This window comes from Gobio gobio (genome assembly GCF_949357685.1).
Source record: "Gobio gobio genome assembly, chromosome: 5".
Lineage (NCBI taxonomy): Eukaryota > Metazoa > Chordata > Actinopteri > Cypriniformes > Gobionidae > Gobio > Gobio gobio.
The window spans coordinates 50,795,299-50,817,426 of record NC_137101.1 but is presented as its reverse complement, the minus strand read 5'-3'; the positions used below and the strand labels follow the sequence as shown (position 1 = coordinate 50,817,426).

The following is a 22,128-nucleotide window of genomic DNA, read 5'->3' as shown; positions in this document are numbered from 1 at the left end:
CAACAGTTCACTGAACTGAGACTGACAGAACTGATGTGAAGTGAACACAGGTCCATCCGTCTCTCTGGCAGCAGCTCGTGCCTCGTAGACCTTGTTAAACCACGCCCCCTCCACTCATTTCGAATGCAAAGATGTCAGCCAATCACAACAGTGGGCGTTTTTACTGAAGTCTCACACGCCTCTTGAAACAGGGCATTCAGCCACAGAGCAAACAGCATTATTGAAAAAATGCCTTTTATTTCTAAATTATGACATTTTATGATGTAAAAATCATACTAACAATATAAGTACACCTCAGGAAACATTATAAAATAATAGAAAAATGCCATGCCATGGGACCTTTAATATCGATAATTCCCTATTGAGCTAATTTAATTTAATAATATATGTAACCCTAAGACGCTACAGTCCCATGAAGTTAATCCCATCATTCATCAGACGGCCCAGTTCCTTTACGGTGTCCTCCAAAAAGCCGAGATCTGTTGGTCGACTTGCATCACGTGTCAGAGCCGTGGCGAAAATGGTGACGGGATCTAACATGACTGCGCAAAGGACTGGCCACACACATGTTTTGGAGCTCTTGTACTGTGGTAATCCATCAATGTTACATGGTAAATCAACACAATGGAGTTTAACTACTTCATCAAGTGGGTCATTTTCTAATTTTTCTTGTAATTTCTGTTTTAGTGGCAACTAAAGGTATTCCATTCCGTGCGTGCGACAATTTGCCGGGGAGTGTGCTAAAGAGTCCGGGTAGTTGAGGGTAATTCATTGTGTCCATGCCAAGTGGCAGAGCTATACTTTTATACATGGGGTGGCCAAGGTGACTTTAGGGGGTCCATAGACCGTGAAAGAATATCATGTGTAATACTTATTTGTTTTCATTGTTTTGACCGATATAACTTATTCTAATAATTAAACAACCACAATTGTAGATACCAGTGAAATTTTACAATTCTCAATTCCAACTGATATTCCACTGGAAAAACTACAAGCCCAATATTATAAATTTAAAACATTATTGAATAAAAGTGAACAGTTAGCAATAAAATAAGAACAGTGCTAATAATTAAGTGCTTGAAGTTTCAGGTCTAACAGTAATTCAGGTACAGAAATTGAATAATCAAACGTAATAACATTGCATAGCCTAATCTTCACTGTATAAATTAAATATAGATTAATGCATGTTAAAACTAGCTAAAAAAGTTATTCAGTCAAGATCAGTGGGTGATTTTTTTTCTTTTGTTCTTTGATTAACTTTAATGTATGACAGACAATATATTGGGGCCGATGCTATATATAAACGTAAATTATGGTACAAAAGACATGGTTCTATAAACAAATGAATTGAACTACAGTAGGTAGCATTATACTGTTGTTCGCTGATATTAAAGTTAATAACAAACCTACCGAGACTTATTGAAGATCAGGTTTTCTTTACAGTTCATCTTCGGAACACAAATTATGATATTTTTGATGGAATCCGAGAGCTCTCTGACGCCTCCATAGACAGCAATTTAATGAACACTTTAATTTCCCAGAAAGGTAGTAAAAAAGTTGTTAAAATAGTCCATGTGACTCCAGTGGTTTAACCTTAATGTTATGAAGCAACGAGAATACTTTTCATGCGCAAACAAATAAACTAAAATTATAACTTGATTCAATATGTCTTCTCTTTCCTGTCACTCAAAAATTATTGAGATTTTAGTTTACATATTTATTATTTAATAATATATTTATCATTGAGAATATATCTAGATGTAGATCTATATATCTAGGTATTTAGATGTAGAATCTTACAGTCTACATCTAAAAATCACCAGTCATCATTAGTACACTTATTTTCAGGTATTTTTAGATTCAAATTAACTTTATGTATTTATGTTATATAAATAATCTATTCCCCTAAACAATGCAGTTTTAGCTTTTAGACAAAGTCTAACAGTCTTTACTAAAATGTCCTTTTATTATTTGTATATGTGTACTTCTGTGATTGTAGATTGTAGTGTAAACGGGACTTTTATTTTGGTGTGTGGTGTGATGTCATAAGGCTGCGCCGAGCTCCTGCATGTGTTGTGATTCGGCTGAAGAAAGGTTTGTGTTTTGAGTGTTTAAAGTGTTTAAAACTATAGAAACCACCTTCAAAGTTTTACAGGCGACGCAGAATAAATTATTTATTATTAAATGTAACATTGCATTGCTTTATCTAACATTTATTAACGTTGTGTGAGTAAAGTAACAGAATAAACTCATGAGTAACAGAATAAACTCATGAGTAACAGAGCGGCTCACTTCTCTCTTTATCGTGAATCATTTCAAACATGAGTTAAGTCTCTGGCTAGTAGAGATGATAGAACCGCAGCTTTATGAGTCAATTGCTTTGGAAAATGATTCAGTGATTCAAAGCACTCTATTTATATTTATATCTCTATTTCTACCATCATTAAATAAATACAAAAATATGAAGTGTCTGTTTTCTTTTATTAGTTTGTAGTGCTAGTTTTGAGTGTTACTGAGACTGCACTGATACTGAACTAGAGCTGGTTGAGACTCACTCAGAGATTTATTTTTCTTTCTGCTAATTATTCTCATCTTAAACAGGAGATCCACATGACACACTATTATAAAGATGGCTTTCATTAAAGAGGAGAGTGAAGACATGAAGATTGAAAATGTATTCAGTTTGAATCATGAAGAAACTGAGGAACAAACAAAGAAAGAAGAGAGTAAAGAACTGAAGATTGAAAATGTATTCAGTTTGAAACATGAAGAAACTGAGGAACAAACAAACAAAGACGTGAAGATTGAGGAAACATTCAGAGTGAAACATGAAGAAACTGAGGAACAAACAAACAAAGACGTGAAGATTGAGGAAACATTCAGAGTGAAACATGAAGAAACTGAGGAACAAACAAACAAAGACGTGAAGATTGAGGAAACATTCAGAGTGAAACATGAAGAAACTGAGGAACAAACAAACAAAGACGTGAAAATTGAGGAAACATTCAGAGTGAAACATGAAGAAACTGAGGAACAAACAGGTTGGTTTCATTCTCAAAGCTGAACTCAGTCATTTGATCATTATTAAATATCCAGCTCTATAGAAATTAATGATATTTTTAAAGAATGTCTTGTGAATGTGCTGGTTGGTGTAAAATTTGTCAAGTCTACATGTTCGCAGATCCTCTCATAACAAGCAAAGCTTATGCACGATGTAAATAAGAGATTTGTTGTGCTGTTAGATTCATTGATTATAGAGGGAGTTTCTGTCGATCACACTATAACGGCTGCTCTGCCTGCTTTCTGTCGTTTAAACGACGTTCCCAATTTGAAGAAAAGTTTTCATGCTTCTCAGGAGGACCAACGTCCATGTATTCTGCAAATTTCCAGGAATGACAAATGCTTTTAATTGAGTGAATTTGCTCCTGCGAGTTGCTCCTGAAATGGCCATGTTCAACCCTCTACACACACCTTGGCAATAGAATCGGCATTGGCTAGTCATTTTATGTCCTTTTACATTCATTAGTTGAGTAGAGTCATGACTTCAGAAAAAATATCAGTTCATAAACATGTTTTATATTTTAGATGAGGAAAATACACGTGTTACAGATGACAAAATGTTGTGTAGACAAGCAACAATATCAACCGAATGGAGAAGGGTTGGCTCCACAGAACTTAAAACATCTATTTTATTTCAGTTTTCACATTTCGAAGGAGAAATCAATGTTACGGTGTGATGTGACCGTTCTAAAAGTGGGATTTATCCAACTATGGAAACACGTATAAAATGCTTTAAAGACTTTAGAAATACATCTAGTGGGTATTTAGTATGATAATCAGGTATTTAATCATTTATATAACACTGATTATCTCTTCATCATGACACTTGTTAGTGTGTGAGATATATAAGGGAGCAAGTGAACATTTTGTCCTCAAAGTTGATGTGTTAGAAGCAGGAAAAATGGGCAAGCTTAAGGATTTGAACGAGTTTGACAAGGGCCAAATTGTGATGGCTAGACGACTGGGTCAGAGCATCTCCAAAACTGCAGCTCTTGTAGGGTTTTCCCGGTCTGCAGTGGCCCGTCATCTAGCCATCACAATTTGGCCAACTCTGAGGACAAAGTGTTCACTTGCTTCCTAATATTTCCTACCCACTAACAGGTGCAGTGATGTTCACTTCACCTGTCAGTGGTCATAATGTTATGATCGGTGTAAATATACACGAGGGAGAGCGGGGCACCACCTAACACTTTTTGACTTTCTCAGTTTGTGTAAATCCACTTGAGGTTCAGAGTATTTATTTTCCCCCACATTAATTTCACATGTCTAGTACAATTATGTGGTTTTGTTTTGTTATTACAGTGTATACTTTTTTCTTGATTTACCCTGAAAGAATGGAAGTGAAATGTGGTGGGGTACATTGTAACATGACAGAATGACAGCTTAAATTAATTTTCTTCTATGATAAAATTTTTCCACCACAGTTATGCTTAGTTAGACACATATTCAGTAGATATCAAACAATCTTTTTCAAATATTTTTACTCACATAAGTGTGTTGCATCATTCCTGTTGGATCCAAAAGGCAGAGGATCGTTTTTAATCTCATCCCGTCTGCAAATCCAGTCTCGACCGGTGTCTTTTTTACAAACTAATCCACAGTGAAATGAATCGAGCAAACGCACAATGTATGGATCATCAATAAAAGTAAAGTTCAACCATGTATTCCTAATATTGGAATCCGAATTAATCTTATGCAGAATGTTTATTGCTTGGAAGTTCGATCCGGTTTAGCTCCACGTAGGCCTATGTTATTTATCTATTACATGTCATGCACAAATCGGTGGGTGGGGCTACAGAATCAGTGCCCGGTTGCATAAAACACCTTAAGTGAAATTTTCCCTTAAGATCACCCTTAGGTTTCCCTTAAACTTAAGGGTGTTGCAGAAAATAACCCTTAAGTGTCACTTAAACTTATTAAACTGAAACGTCTATTTTTCACTTAAGTAATCCCTTAAAAAACGTTAAGTGTTGCATAAAGCCCCTTAACTGTCATTTTCCTAAGTACAGTTTAAGGTTAGGAAAACTTTACCTTAAGAGTTTGCGAACATAAAAGAGAAAACGAATGGCTGAGTTTATGAATCCTGTTGAAGATATAGATGTGCCAAGGTGAATTTTTTGCGATAGGGAGAACCCTCTGGACCATCTTAGCGATGAAAAACGTCTCAGGTTTCTTGCGTAACCTATGTTCTCTGAGTAGGGAACGAGACGCTGCGTCACTTTATGACGTAATGGGAACGCCCTCTGGGTGTGCCGATTGTCTGAAGCCTTTATAGAATCACGCCAATTCATTGGCTGATGGCGCGGGGGCGACACTCTGACGTTGCCACATTATACTGGCGCGCGCGCCATCTGCTCCTCAGATTTCTCTGCCAAAAAGGAAGGCCTGTCAGCAACGCGAGGAGCTTGGCAGCGGACGCAGCGTCTCGTTCCCTACTCAGAGAACATAGGTTACGCAAGTAACCTGAGACGTTCTCTTTCATAGGTTCACTCAACACTGCGTCACTTTATGACGTAATGGGAACGATATACCACACACGCCAAGCTAAAGTGCTGCCATATCTGGCTCAAAGAATACCAGATAACCTGCATGGCCAGGTTAAGCAGATAGAACATGCAAACCCGGAGCCATGTCGAGATCCAAGCTATAGAACCTCACAAAAGTGTGCGGGGAGGACCAACCTGCCGCTACACAAATATCCTCCAGAAGAACCCCTCTAAAAAGCGCTTGAGAGGAAGCCCCACTTCTGGTAGAATCCGCCCTAATGCTAAGAGGTGAAGGTATACCACGCACCTCATACGCCAGCGAAATAGCCTCCGTCACCCAATGGGAAATCCTTTGCTTCGACGCGGCAAGCCCGCGGCGGCCAGCACTGAAGCACACCAAGAGCTGGTTAGATTTCCTCCAACACATCATTTCCTCCAACACCTACATAGCACTTCAATGCTGGAACAGGGCAAATTAAGCTTCTCGTCCTCCTCCAAGTCGAAAGGAGGGGGGTGAAAAGAGTGAAGGGTGATAACCTGAGAGTGGAAGGAAGTGGACAAAACCTTGGGCACATAACCTGGCCTAGGTCTCAAGGTAACCTTGACTAGGCCAGGAGCAAAATCCATACAGGTCCCATTAACAGAGAGTAGGTCGCCCACTCGCTTCAGGGAGGATAATGCTAGCAAAAGAGCAACCTTGAGAGTCAGAATCCGCTCTGGGGCTGACTCCAAGGGCTCAAAGGGAGCTTTTATTAGACCCTCAAGGACAACTGAGAGGTCCCAAGTAGGAATACCAGGGGGGCGTGCTGGCCTCAGGCGCCTAACCCCTCGCATAAAAGACGAAACTAATCTATGCTTGCCTAGAGGAACTTCATCCAACTCCCTATGAGCAGCGATCACGGCAACATAAACCCTAAGGGTGGTAGCCGCTGCTCCAGCGGCAAACTTTTCCCTCATGAACTCTAGAACTGGACCCACCAGGCAGTTAACTGGGTCCACCTCCGCTTTGCCGAACACTTCCGAAATCTGAGATACAGTTTGAGGGTTCAGCATCCATTCTCCTGACCTGAGCTTCTGCCTCGACAGGTAGTCCGCTGCGAGGTTCAAGACTGAGCTGGGGTGAGAACACTCTTGGGGGTGTTCACTCTCAAACCAAGAGACTGAACGTGCCGAAGAACGACATCTCTGTGGTGAGTCACCAACTCCCTGGAGTGGGCCAGAATGAGCCAATCGTCCAGGTAATTGAGAATACGGATGCCCTGGAGCCTCAGCGGGGCCAGAGCAGCATCCATACACTTCGTGAACGTCCTCTGTGCCAGGGCGAGGCCGAAGGGAAGGACTTTGTATTGATAAGCCCTCCCCTTGAAGGCGAATCTGAGAAACTTCCTGTGTCGTCTGACGACCTGAATATGGAAGTATGCATCTTTCAGGTCTATCGTAACGAACCAGTCCTCCGCACGTATCTGTGACAAAATAGTGTTAGCATCTTGAACTTCCCTCTGTAGAGGGCGAAGTTCAGACAACGAAGGTCCAAAATGGGACGCAATCTGCCGTCCTTCTTCGGAACCAGGAAATAGCGGCTGAAGAAGCCACATTTCTCTTCTGCTAACGGAACCTCCGCTATCGCCTCATTGAGGAGGAGAGAAGTAAGTTCCTGTTGTAGAACAGAAGCCTTTGAGGCGCTGTTTACTACAGTTTGAATGACCCCCGTCGAAGCGAGGGGGGTTGCGACAGAACTGGAGTGTGTAACCGGACTGAATTGTGCGGAGGACCCAGGATGATATCCCTGGCAGAAGCTTCCACTCGTGGGAGAAATGTGACAGAGGGAGTGGGGTGTTGAGGTGCGGTGGCCATACCTGAGATAGGGTGTCGAGCTGAACCTCGAAGGAAGGCGTGGCCATCCGCGAAGGAGAACACGTGGCGTCCTGGCGCGGAGTGGGAGATGTCACAGCCAGAGTGGGAAGACTGGGTCGCTCTGATTCCTGGAGAAGACCGAATGTCTCCGTTTGAACGAGCGGCGGATGGTGAGCCAATCAGATGTGAGGGGAGAAAGCAAAAGGCGTCTCTTTCCTTCAGTGCCGGAAAAGGCGTGGGTCGGGCCAGTTCTGTATTTCGAAGCGCGCTGGATGGCGAAAGTAACAGAGCTGAATAAGGAGAGCTGGTGAGAGGCGGGCAGAAACGCTTGCGCGGTCTGACCCAGCCTCGGACGTGTGCTGAAGCTCTCCTTTTTCTGACTGGAGGGTCAGGAGCGACTCGAAGTGGCCGGAGCAGAAGGTTTGCTGGGCCGCTTTGGGTCGATGCGTCTGTGAGGACGTTGGCGGGGAAACGGGCGACCACGAGCTCCCCGGACCGTGGTGGGTGGGGGATGGCTTTGGTCGCTCCTCCTACTGGTAAACTCCCTTCTATAAGAAGGGCGTTCTCTGGACTGAGTGGGGGAGGGGCTAGGAGAATCCTTCGCTCTCCTAGGCATGAACTGCTTAAAAGCGGCAGACTGAGATTTAGTAGCTCTAAACTTCTCAATCACCGTGTTGACCGCCTCCCCAAACAACCCAGACTGTGAAACCGGAGCGTCCAGTAGGAAAACCTTTTCCTTATCATGGATTTCTGTGAGGTTAAGCCACAGGTGGCGCGAGCTGTGTGCTTCGTGGCTCGTAAAGCCAAATCCGTGGCTTTGCGCAGTTCCGTAACTGCTTCTGGTGTCAAACCGTCGCCCTCGTCCATCTCCTTTAGCACGTCCGCCTGATAGGCTTGGAGGATGGCCATGGTATGAAGGGCCATGCCAGCCTGACCAGCCGCCGTGTAGGATTTTCCGATAAGGGCGGAAGTATTCCTACACAGTTTAGTGGGAAGAAGGGGGCGGGACTTCCACGAGGGAGCTGAAGATGGAACAAGATGAGTGGCCAGTGTATCCTCAACCGCAGGAATGGCTGAATAGCCCTGCTCCACAGAACCCACAAGGTTGGTGAAGTCAGCGGCTGCCGCGTTAGTTAGGCGGGCTGAGAACGGCTGCTTTCAGGATCTGGATATCTCGCTGTGCAGATCTCTGAAAAACGGCAGCTTCCTCCGCGTTGGCCTGGAATTAGGGCCATTCAGAAACCTCTCGTCGAGCCGAGAGGATTGAGCTTTGCGGGGTTCGTCCGGCCACTCGATAGCGAGCTTCTCCGTAGCGCGCGATAGCACGTCGTCGAGCTCCGCGTATGCCGCTGAAGGGCGCGCTTCCTGGCCGCTAGGCGGGAGAGCGTCGTCATTAAAGGCAAGCCCGAAATCCTCAGAGTCGGACGCTGCGGTAAACACAACATCATCCAGTCCAAAGGAAACCGCGTCGCGTGCCTCCAGGCTGGGACACAAGTAGTCGTGCGAAAACTCGACGGGCGGAGTCCCGCGCACGTGCTCGGCGGAGAGAGGGAGAGAAAGGGCAAGGCCGTCTGCTCGCACTCCACATCCTCGAGCTCTACATCCGAACTCCAGGTCGCGGATCCAAGAGAGGCCAGCGCGGCCTCGGGAGTGCGACGGGAAAAACGGATGACTCCCTCTCAAAAACCGCAAACCTCGAGCAAAGGGTTGTGAGAAGGAGATTATCACAAAATTTGCATTTTGAAAACCCCTGAACCACCTCGCGCGCGTGTGAAAACCCCAAACATTTAACGCACTTACTGTGGGGTCGTCGTTCGCGATAAAGCGAGTGCACGAGAGTATAGATTTAATCGCCGCGGGATATATGAGATCGCTAACAAACTGGAAGGTGACCTTGATCATGTTACCCAGCGCAACCACTCACTAACGTTACCCTCTGTTTTACAGCTGCTTATAGCACTTCGGTTCTTTGCAACTGGGAGTTTCGAGTCTGTAGTGGGAGATGTTTTCCACGTTCATAAGTCCTCAGTCAGTAGAGTTATTCACCGGGTTGCAGGGGCTCTTAATTTAAGATTATTTGGCTCTTTGTAATTTAAGCCAAACTGTGACGTTTCCATCTCGTGTTGAACTGAATGTTATTCAAACCTCTTTTTTTCGGAAAGCGGGGTTTCCTCGAATAAGTGGTGTAATTGATGGCACACATGTCAGAATTCAGACGCCCCGCACACACGGAGATCTTTTATTTCCATTTTTTCCGTTTTCATATTTTTTTCAAATTTATTACTCCCGAAACTGTCCTCTTTACACCTAGATTTCCGTGCGTTCATTTTCTCCGCTATTTTCTCCCACTGTTTATTCTTTTTGGCAGCAGTTACAACTGGATTAAGTTTGCTTTTTAAAATTGCTTTTCTTTTCCCATACTCATCAAGAAGTATACACTTCTCCTTCTCTGTCCAATTTGGCTATATTTTTTGTTTTCCTTATCCATTTTTTTATCTATTGGATCCTTTGTTTTAAAGCTCCTAGGGTTAATGTGTACAGTTACAATACATAGATTATGTGAGTTGAATTAAAATAAGTACTTATATAAAGACTTGGACGTAAATATATAAATGTGAAAATATATTGTAATGGTTACATTTAACATAATACATAAACTGTTAACTAATAGTTGCGAACGATTAAATATTTAACCATAGGCTACATTTTTACCTGTTATGATCCGGTCTCCCATCGTCGCAGGCTTTGAAGCATGTCAAAATCCAATAAAAACTCATAAAAAGCAACACAATAAAAAGACTACTTTTCTGCTCCATTTCTTTTTTTTTTTTAAATCCCTCACAAACGTGCGCTGTAAGTTGTCACACACCTGCTATAGGCCATTTAACGACGCTCGGTTCAGTGTTGCCAAGTCTGGAAATGGGCTACTTTTACACCGTTGCTCTGAGTTGTTTGTAGCCTATAGTCCACAGGTTTAAGTTGTATTTACTTTAGCTATATTTCTACCGCCCACCCCCTGCGTTTTGGCCGTGATTCCGCTACTTTTGATTAGCAATTGTAGAGGTTTTGTTGTGCAGTCCTGGCAACCCTGTCCCTCGGTTCAGCCTTCGTGTAGGCCTTCGAAGCGCGCTGCCTTCACTTTGGGACACAGCTTTTATCTATAAAGGCTCATATTTTATGTATTTGAGGTCTGAGACATGTGGGACCAGAGAGAGAGGGCTAGCATTTGCCATCTAGTCATAGCCAATAGCCTACACTTAAATTGTCAGGGTTCTACCCTGGCAGCCTTGTCTGTGTTGTCCTTGTTTAATGTTTCTATGTATGTGTTGTGTCTAAGCACATGGCTGTCTTTGTTTGTGTCTGCCGTGTGTTCCTCTTGTTCCGCCTCCTTGTTTCCTGTTACCACACCCCCTTGTTTAGTCCTTGTCTAGTCCTTGTTTCACTAATTGTGCTCACCTGATCCTCATGTGCTGTTCCCTTTATATTGAGCTCCTTTCCCTCTTGTCTTTGCTGGTTCGTTGTATGAATGTTTTCAGTGTTAGCTTGCTCATCTTGCCAAGTCAGTTCTAGATTTTGTCTCCTATATTTCTGGCTTTGAATTGATTTTATTTTCAGTTTTTTCTTTGTTCCTGAGTTTTTAGTCAAGTTTCTATCTTTATTTTGCTCTAGTTTTCTCCAGGCTTTATTTTGGTTTCTCTATTGTTTTCCCCTTTTTCTAGCTCAAGAAAAATGATTATTCATGATTTTCTAGCTGTTTCTGGTGTTCTAGTTTCGCCAGTTTTTATTTGCTTGGTTTTCTTTTGTTGTCTTGAGTGTTGTCTTGTGTTAATTCCTGCCTCCTTCCTGGATTCCCTGCCTGCTGGTTCCTTCTGCCTGGTAGCTAGACTGGCTCTGAGTGCGTGAGCAGCCAGTACGGATCTCTGCTTCATTGTGTCCTGCCCTGTCTTCACCACTACCATCTACCTGTCCTGGTCAGTTCTCAGAGGTTCTTCAACCTGCTGTTTCTTGGAGCTGGTTCCAGCAGTCACCCTCATCTGTCCAGTCATTGTTCCCCGTTGGCCCTGCTGTTTGGACTCGCTCATCCACTACCCTCTTGTGCCTTGTTGTACTGTCCCAGAAACTATCTTTTGTTCACTCTGCATCTGGGTCCTCCATTTCAGAAGTCCTGACAGAACGAACCAGCCAAGTTTGGACCCAGCAGAATGAGCTTCCGTATTGTTCCTCCAGCGACTGCTCAGGAGAGTGTGGCGCTCCAGCGGGGAGTGGCATCTCTTCGCCAACAGGGCAGGGAGGTGCGGTCCTTCGCCCAGTTCTTCTGGACTATGGCTAAGGGCCTTGAGTACAATGATGCAGCCCTCAAGGAGGCTTTAACATCTCTCTGGATGACCCTCTACCACAGTGGGAAATGGAACAATTTTGGGTCCTGGACTTCCGGAACTTCTCCAATTACCTGCATCACCGTGGGGATTGGCAGATCCTGACACCATCAGAGCCTGTCTGTAGTGACGAGCTCACTCCTCCTCCTTCACCGAGTCAAGCTGTAAATTTCCATCCATTAGCCCAAAAACCGAAAACTAATGACGTGGTCAAAAGGAATTCTGCGTGTAAGCCTTTTCAGCCTTTCGGTGAAGTTCTTTTAATTTATTGATATCTCATTTTAAATCTGACTCCATTAATAATTTTATCTGACTCCAATTCTATCTGACTCCATAAAGTGTGTTACATTTAGAGTTTATCAGCTGATTTGAAGATTAGTTGCGATTTAATTTAGATCAATGATTTTTCGTAGTATCACTTATTTTCAAATATTAATATCCTCCATGGGGCACGGAATCTCAAATAGGCTAAGCGTCCGGATTTCGCTTGCTCTAACGGTCACAGATTAGTCAGTTCTGATATTACAGAGGATTGCAGGGTGAACTATCTTACCTCTAAGTGAGTCACACATGTGAAACATGTAATTTTAGTGATAGTCACGGAAACTGCAACTTATAATAACAGTGGCAGGTCAGAAATCAGGTTTTCCCTCATGCATGGCTCAATGCTCCCGCTATGGAGTTCCCAGTATGGCCTGCCCTGGCAGAGAGATCTGCGGTAACCCCTACAAAACCCCGCATGGACATGAATAAAATAATGATTTCAGAAAGATACAGAATAAATCAAGATTAACATTTATTTTAGCCAGACAGGAAAAGAAAATACGTAAACAAGAATCCATGGTACACAACTGATCAGCGTAAAAACATAAAACACAATTGCAAAGCAATATGAAAATAATTTAAAAGAGTCATCATGTCTGGCACATCTACATGCAGTTTGCACGGGGGGTCTGATTGCAGAATATTCCCCCAGAGAGTTAGAACATCCAACCTTAAATACTCCAACTAGAACAAAAGGGCTGTAAATACTTGCAACACCCCCACCTGGTTTTGGGGGAGTGGATCAGATATCTTTGAAGAGACTACTCAAAGGAGAACTGAATTCTCATTAGTTTTCCAATCTTTCTAATACTACCAGTGACTGCAGTGAAACTGAGACCATTTTACCATTCGCACTGAGACCTTTAAAAAGACATCAAACATGAAAAGGATAAAACAATACATTTACAAATAACATCATCACTGATATATCTGCATTTGGTGACTTGAAACCAGGACAAGGAGAGGGCAAAATGGGGAGGGGGGAGGAATGTTTGTCAGGGTGTTGTCACAGTTTCTGTGAGATCTTTTCCTCAAGATTAGTGACTTTTATTGTTCAATTGCTGAGGTATGTATCTCAGCTTTTGTCTTAGCACCAAAACCGACTCTTACAAAGCTATTGAACCTCTGTTAAATCCTACTGAGAAACGAAGGTTGAGAAGGAGGAGGGCGGCTCGGACTGCTGCATCAGTCTCTGTTTCCACCAAAACAGTTCCAGCCCCAGAGACCAGTCCCGTGTCGGCTCCAGCCCCAGAGACCAGTCCCGTGTCGGCTCCAGCCCCAGAGACCAGTCCCGTGTCGGCTCCAGCCCCTGTGCCAAGTCCCGTGTCGGCTCCAGCCCCTGTGCCAAGTCCCGTGTCGGCTCCAGCCCCTGTGCCAAGTCCCGTGTCGGCTCCAGCCCCTGTGCCAAGTCCCGTGTCGGCTCCAGCCCCTGTGCCAAATCCCGTGTCGGCTCCAGCCCCTGTGCCAAGTACCGTGTCGGCTCCAGCCCCTGTGCCAAGTCCCGTGTCGGCTCCAGCCCCTGTGCCAAGTCCCGTGTCGGCTCCAGCCCCTGTGCCAAGTCCAGTGTCGGCTCCAGCCCCTGTGCCAAGTCCAGTGTCGGCTCCAGCCCTTGGCCCGGAGCCTGCTGCAGTCATCCCAGAGCCCGCTGCAGTCATCCCAGAGCCCGTCGAGTGCTCTACTGCAGTCATCCCAGAGCCCGCAGAGTGCTCTACTGCAGTCATCCCAGAGCCCGCTGCAGTCATCCCAGAGCACGTCGAGTGCTCTACTGCAGTCATCCCAGAGCCCGCCGAGTGCTCTACTACAGTCATCCCAGAGCCCGCTGCAGTCATCCCAGAGCCGGTCGAGTGCGCTCCTGCCAGTCCAGAGCCGGTCGAGCACCAATTGTCATGCCCTCGGAAACTGAGGAAGAAGAGGGCTCATATTGTCAAATCAGATGCCCTTCAAGAGGCCCCTAGGCCGTTGGTCCTGGAGAGCCTGAATCAAGAGGCTCCAGCCCCCTGAGCGCAGTCCAGTGCGGGCTCCAGCCCACAAGCCTGCCAGTGCAGCCCAGGAGGGCGCTACAGCTCCCGAGCACGCCAATGCAGCCCAGGAGGGCACTCCCGAGCACGCCAGTGCCGCCCAGGAGGGCGCTCCCGAGTCAGTCCCCGAGCACGCCAGTGCCGCCCAGGAGGGCGCTCCCGAGTCAGTCCCCGAGCACGCCAGTGCCGCTCAGGAGGGCGCTCCCGAGTCAGTCCCCGAGCACGCCAGTGCCGCCCAGGAGGGTGCTCCCGAGTCAGTCCCCGAGCACGCCAGTGCCGCCCAGGAGGGCGCTCCCGAGTCAGTCCCTGAGCACGCCAGTGCCGCCCAGGAGGGTGCTCCAGAGTCAAGCCCAATATCTGTTCATGAAGCCTTTGAGGGCATCTCAGCAACCCCCAAGGGCACCCCAGAGTTATGGCCAGTGTCTATCTCTGCAACTACGGAGCATGGTTCTGAGTCAGTGCCTGAGACTATCCATGTCTCTCCCGAACCCATTCCCCTGACACACATCCTTCCTGCCAGTATGGCCATGTCCCCTGAGTTCATTCCCAAGTCCTTCCCCAATCAAAAATTCATCCCCAAGACTATTCCTGACACCACCAAGGCCATTTTCAAGCCCCCATCATTGGAGCAAATCCATGTTCTCAGGAAGATCCCTAATTTGGTCACTACCCCTCCATTCCCGCCCTCCCTGTCACCTGGTCCTTGTGGGTTCCCAAAGTCAGCACCTCCCTGGTCAGCCCCTAACTACTCCTCTTCTGGATTTTCCTCCCTCCCATTTCCACCCCCCATGTTTCCTGGCTCTCCTGGAACTCCCAGTTTTGTTCACTGCCCACCCTCCCATTTGTTGCCGCCTCTGTTTCCTTTGCCCTGTTTGGACGCCAGGAGGTGTCCGTTGGGGGGAGGGTACTGTCAGGGTTCTGCCCTGGCAGCCTTGTCTGTGATGTCCTTGTTTAATGTTTCTATGTTTGTGTTGTGTCTAAGCACATGGCTCTGTCTTTGTTTGTGTCTGCCGTGTGTTCCTCTTGTTCCGCCTCCTTGTTTCCTGTTACCACACCCCCTTGTTTAGTCCTTGTCTAGTCCTTGTTTCACTAATTGTGCTCACCTGATCCTCATGTGCTGTTCCCTTTATATTGAGCTCCTTTCCCTCTTGTCTTTGCTGGTTCGTTGTATGAATGTTTTCAGTGTTAGCTTGCTCATCTTGCCAAGTCAGTTCTAGATTTTGTCTCCTATATTTCTGGCTCTGAATTGATTTTATTTTCATTTTTTTCTTTGTTCCTGAGTTTTTAGTCAAGTTTCTATCTTTATTTTGCTCTAGTTTTCTCCAGGCTTTATTTTGGTTTCTCTTTTGTTTTTCCCCTTTTACTAGCTCAAGTTATATTTGCTTGGTTTTCTTTTGTTGTCTTGAGTGTTGTCTTGTGTTAGTTCCTGCCTCCTTCCTGGATTCCCTGCCTGCTGGTTCCTTCTGCCTGGTAGCTGGACTGGCTCTGAGTGCGTGAGCAGCCAGTACGGATCTCTGCTTCATTGTGTCCTGCCCTGTCTTCACCGATACCATCTACCTGTCCTGGTCAGTCCTCAGAGGTTCTTCAACCTGCTGTTTCTTGGAGCTTGTTCCAGCAGTCACCCTCATCTGTCCAGTCATTGTTCCCCGTTGGCCCTGCTGTTTGGACTCGCTCATCCACTACCCTCTTGTGCCTTGTTGTACTGTCCTGTCAATAAACTATCTTTTGTTCACTCTGCATCTGGGTCCTCCATTTCAGAAGTCCTGACATAAATAGCCTGTGTATACAGTAGCATTTCATCTTTTAAAAAATTAGATTTTGGTCAAATGTATTTTACAACAGGAAAAACGGAGCGCCCATAAATCTACAACAAACTTTGTAACTGTTGATGAAAACGTAAGGTTAATGTGATACCTCCGTTTTAATAATGACTGACAAAATGACAATTTTCACACATTCGCTGGCCGAAACCCCCGTAACTGCATTTGAATCTTACTTTTGTAAAATGTTAATAATATATTAAAGCTGCGAGCAGCATTTAGCGGGGTTCAAGCCTTTAAGGCCTTTAAGCACACAAGCATCAAAAGACATTAAGTTTTATTTAGCAAGATTTTAAACACTGAAATAATAGATGGAAAACTCAAATTACAGGCAATATAGGCAATTTACCATAGGAAACATATGGTTTTTAACAATTATAGCGCCATCTATGGTCCGATCTCTATAAAGCTTTGTATGCTTGTTAAGGATCTAATGTCACACATGCCCACCAATTTTCGGGAAGTTTTGAGTTTTCCCTTAGAATTTATAGGCTATTGAGTGTGTTTTGCTACGTCCCTCTTCTAAATCACCCTGTTATAGTCATCTAAATGTAAAAGTTGAACTTTTTTTTGATAATTATTGATCTAGAGAGTCCAGAGAATTGTCCTAGACTGGTTTGGTTCCGATCGGGCAAAAAACCAGGGACTAGTTTGCAAAAGTAGGTTTTTAACATTATTGCAAATATTTAATGAACAATTTGATTGACAGCAATGGTTCTAGAGGCAAAGTTGTTCAATATGAGGAGATCTATCAATTGATATGCATATTTTGTGGATGTGTGCAACACCACGTGATTACAGAGCCATAAAACTCGTTAGCGCCAACTAGTGGCCGATTTCTTTCAAAATTCTTACATACCTCTAGGGCCATGAGTCAAACATACCCATTGAGTTTCGTTCTGATCGGCCTCCGTTAACCTTGTCTAATAGGTGCTCATATTTAATTGGCTGTGGCGGCCATGTTTTTTGAGATACGCCAATGTCCTCATAGACATAGATGGTACCTTGGACCAAGACACTGCATACCCATTTTCAAGTCAATCGGACTAGCGGTCGGGTGGTTATAGCCATTTTCATGTTTTTTTCGTGTTATAGCGCCACCAAGTGTTCAATCGTCGCGATTTTTTTATCATGACCACAAATTGAGGTCTTACACATGTGTACCAAGTTTGATGATGATATCTCATTTTGTTCTTGAGTTATAGCCATTTTAGTAAAATAGGCTCCTCCCACAACAATCGTTTTCCGCCCCTTAGCGACCGTGAATAGAAATTTCAACTTTTTTTCAATAATTATTGATAATCAGACTCCAGAGAACATTTCTGCACTGGTTTGGTTCCGATCAATCAAAAAACCTAGGACTAGTTTGAAAAAGTAGTTTTTTGACAAAATTCAAAATGGCGGAAAATCTATCATGGCGGAAATGAAATCGGAGATATACGTTGTGTTCGTCATAGACTCACCTTTCCAATGATATAAGACACTTGAGTCTACGACATAGGGTTTAGGAGTTATGAGCCATTTCGCGCTTTTGATTGCTGTAGCGCCACCTATTGGCCAATCGGGTTCATTCTCTGACAACATTAGCCTCGATTTTTGTACCACCATCTGATAAAGTTTCAAGTCTCTAGCATTTACGCTTTGGTCTGCACGATCACAGTTTAAATATGATTGAACAATATTAGTTTAGAGGATAAGCCAATGAGTGGTCTTCTGCTGCCATCTGGTGGCAATTTTAGGTAATACGCCATAATATATTTGAAATAAATTAATTTGACAAAATATAATTGTAAATATTGTAATAGTGACTTTATAATGTCTAAATAGGAATTATAGAACATGATAAGTAAATAGTATGACAAAATGACCATTTAAGCCCAGCAGGTGGCAGCAGAGAACCACTCATTGGCTCATTTTCATTTTAAATGTCTGTTTTTCATTTAATGGGCACATTTCCAAGTTAATGTCTTCAAACATGCTTAGCTCAAATGTACATTTTGTTGGAGATATAGATATTTGAAATAAATGATGGGTAACAAATAGCTTATTCCAGGTTTTCCCCTTTAAAATATATTTTCAGGCATTATTTTAATTGTAATTTAATAATTATTGTAAAAACATTAATCAAATGAACAAATTAATTGATAAACATTGACAAAATGTCATTTGCAACATTTATTATAATGATTTTATAAAGTTTAAATATGCTTAGTAAGCAGAATGAACCAATGAGTGGTCTTCTGCTGCTATCTGGTGGCAATTTTAGGTAATAAGTTTTTAACATAATTGTGAATAAATAAATAACAATTTGATTGACAGTATTGGTTCTTGAGGCAAAGTTGTTCAGTATGAGGAGATCTATCATAATTTCTGCATATTATGTGGATGTTTTTTACCCCACCTGATTACAGAGATGGAAAATACCATTTACAGCCAATACAGGCAATTCACCATAGGGAATACATGGTTTTCCAAGCTTTTTAACAGTTATAGCGCCACCTATGGTCCGATCTCCATGAAACTTTGCAGGATTCTTCAACATGTTATGATACATACACATAACATTTTTCGTGAAGTTTTGAGTTTTCCTTTAGGATTTATAGCCTTTTGAGTGTATTTTGCTAAGCTCCTCTTATAAATGACCCTGTTATAGCCATACAAATGCAAAAGTTCAACTTTTTTTTGATAATTATTGATCTAGAGAGTCCAGAGAATTGTTCTAGACTGGTTTGGTTCCCATCGGGCAAAAATCCAGGGACTAGTTTGCAAAAGTAGGTTTTAAACATAATTGCGGATATTTAATGAACTGTTGGATTGACAGCAATGCTTCTAGAGGCAAAGTTGTTCAACATGAGGAGACCTATCATATGATGTGTATATTTGTTTGATGTGTGCAACACCACGTGATTACAGAGCCATAAAACTCGTTAGCGCCAACTAGTGGCCGATTTCTTTCAAAATTCTTACAGACCTCTAGGGCCATGAGTCAAAGATGCCCACCAAGTTTCATTCCGATCGGCCTCCGTTAACCTTGTCTTAGAGGTGCTCAAACTTCATTAGCCGATAGCAGCCATGTTTTTTGAGATACGCCAATGTCCTCATAGACATATATGGTACCTTGGACCAAAACACTGCATACCAATTTTCAAGTCAATCGGACTAGCGGTCGGGTGGTTATAGCCATTTTCATGTTTTTTTCGTGTTATAGCGCCACCAAGTGGTCAATCGTCGCGATTGTTTTATCGTGACCAAAGACTTAGCCCATACACACGTGTACCAAGCTTGGTAAAGATATCTCATTTTGTTCTTGAGTTATAGCCATTTTAGTAAAATAGGCTCCTCCCACAACATTCGTTTTCCGCCCCTTTGCGACCTTGAAGCGAAATTTATACTTTTTTTCGATAATTATAGATATTCAGACTCCAGAGAACATTTCTGCACTGGTTTGGTTCCGATCGGGCAAAAATCCAGGGACTAGTTCGCAAAAGTAGTTTTTTGACAAAATTCAAAATGGCGGAAAATCTATTATGACGGAAATGAAATCGGAGATATACGTTTTGTTCGTCAGGGACTCACCTTTCCAATGATATAAGACACTTGAGTCTACGACATACGGTTTAGGAGTTATGAGCAGTTTCGCGCAATTGATTGCTATAGCGCCACCTATAGGCCAATCTGGCTCATAATTTGATAACCTCTCCTCGATTTTTGTACTACCATCTGACAAAGTTTCAAAGCTCCAGCACTTACGGTTTGGGCTGCACGATGCGTTTTACGGCAGAATAATAATAATAATAATAATAATAATAATAATAATTAAAGCTGCAAGCAGCATTTAGCGGGGTTCAAGCCTTTAAGGCCTTTAAGCACACAAACATCAAAAGACATTAATTTTTATTTAGCAAGATTTTAAACACTGAAATAATAGATGGAAAATACCATTTACAGTCAATACAGGCAATTTACAATAGGAAATACGTGGTTTTAAAAGGCTTTTAACAGTTATAGCGTCACCTATGGTCCGATTTCCATAAAACTTTGCATGCTTGTTAAAGATGTTATCTTACATATGCAAAAACAATTTTCGTGAAGTTTTGAGTTTTCCCTTAGAATTTATAGGCTTTTGAGTGTATGTTGCCACACCTCTTTTCTAAATGACCCTGTAATAGCCATTCAAATGCAAAAGTTCAACTTTTTTTCAATAATTATTGATCTAGAGAGTCCAGAGAATTATCCTAGACTAGTTTGGTTCCAATCGGGCAAAAAACCAGGGACTAGTTCGCAAAAGTAGGTTTTGAACATACTCAGGAATATTTAATGAACATATTAATTGACAGCAACAGTTCTAGAGAAAAAGTTGTTTGGTATGAGGAGATCTATCAAATGATATGCATATTTCGTGGATGTGTGCAACACCACGTGATTACAGAGCCGTAAAACTCGTTAGCGCCAACTAGTGGCCGATTTCTTTCAAAATTCTTACAGACCTCTAGGGCCATGAGACTTGTCTAATAGGTGCTCAAATTTAATTGGCTGTGGCAGCCATGTTTTTTAAGATACGCCAATGTCCTCATAGACATACTTGGTACCTTGGACCAAGACACTGCATACCAATTTTCAAGTCAATCGGACCAGCGGTCAGGTGGTTAAAGCCATTTTGATGTTTTTTCACGTTATTGTGCCACCAAGTGTTAAATCGTCGCGATTTTTTTATCGTGACCAAAGACTCAGCCTATACACATGTGTACCAAGTTTGGTGAAGATATCTCATTTTGTTCCTGAGTTATAGCCCTTTTAGTAAATAGGCTCCCCCCTGAACGATTATTTTTACGCTCCTTAACAACCGTGAATATAAATTTCGACTTTTTTTGATAATTATTGATAATCTGACTCCAGAGAACATTTTGACACTGGTTTGGTTCCGATCCGGCAAAAAACCTAGGACTAGTTTGCAAAAGTAGTTGTTTGACAAAATGCAAAATGGCGGAAAATCTATCATGGCGGAAATGAAATCGGAGATATACGTTTTATTCGTCATGGACTCACCTTTCCAATGATATAAGACACTTGAGTCTACGACATACGGTTTAGGAGTTATGAGCCATTTCGCCCTTTTGATTGCTGTAGCGCCACCTATTGGCCAATCAAGTTCATACTCTGACAACATTAGCCTCGATTTTTGTACTACCATCTGATAAAGTTTCAAGTCTCTAGCATTTACGCTTTGGTCTGCACGATCACAGTTTAAATATGATTGAACAATATTAGTTTAGAGGATAAGCCAATGAGTGGTCTTCTGCTGCCATCTGGTGGCAATTTTAGGTAATACGCCATAATATATTTGAAATAAATTAATTTGACAAAATGTAATTGTAAATATTGTAATAGTGACTTTATAATGTCTAAATAGGAATTATAGAACATGATAAGTAAATAGAATGACAAAATGACCATTTAAGCCCAGCAGGTGGCAGCAGAGAACCACTCATTGGCTCATTTTCATTTTAAATGTCTGTTTTTCATTTAATTGGCACATTTTCCAAGTTAATGTCTTCAGACGTGCTTAACTCACATGCACATTTTGTTGGAGATATAGATATTTGAAATAAATGATGGGTAACAAATAGCTTATTCCAGGTTTTCCCCTTTAAAACATATTTTCAGGCATTATTTTAATTGTAATTTAATAATTATTGTAAAAACATTAATCAAATGAACAAATTAATTGATAAACATTGACAAAATGTCATTTGCAACATTTATTATAATGATTTTATAAAGTTTAAATATGCTTAGTAAGCAGAATGAACCAATGAGTGGTCTTCTGCTGCCATCTGGTGGCAATTTTAGGTAATACGTTTTTAACATAATTGTGAATAAATAAATAACAATTTGATTGACAGTATTGGTTCTTGAGGCAAAGTTGTTCAGTATGAAGAGATCTATCATAATTTCTGCACATTATGTGGATGTTTTTTACCCCACCTGATTACAGAGATAGAAAATACCATTTACAGCCAATACAGGCAATTCACCATAGGGAATACATGGTTTTCAAAGCTTTTTAACAGTTATAGCGCAACCTATGGTCCGATCTCCATAAAACTTTGCATGCTTCTTCAGCATGTTATGTCACATATACATAACAATTTTCGTGAAGTTTTGAGTTTTCCTTTAGGATTTATAAGCT

At 42.6% G+C, this 22,128-nt stretch overlaps 1 protein-coding gene across 1 annotated transcript in view; it reads left to right on the top strand.

Annotated features, from left to right (window-relative positions):
- Window positions 1–2,034: 2,034 nt before the first annotated feature.
- LOC307126563 (protein NLRC3-like) overlaps window positions 2,035–22,128 on the top strand; it is a gene marked incomplete at its 3' end in the record, with an annotated part of 34,653 nt that continues 14,559 nt past the window's right edge. Inside the window, exons 1-2 of the mRNA XM_079817160.1 lie at window positions 2,035–2,094; window positions 2,602–3,041. The remainder of the gene's footprint in view (window positions 2,095–2,601; window positions 3,042–22,128) is intronic.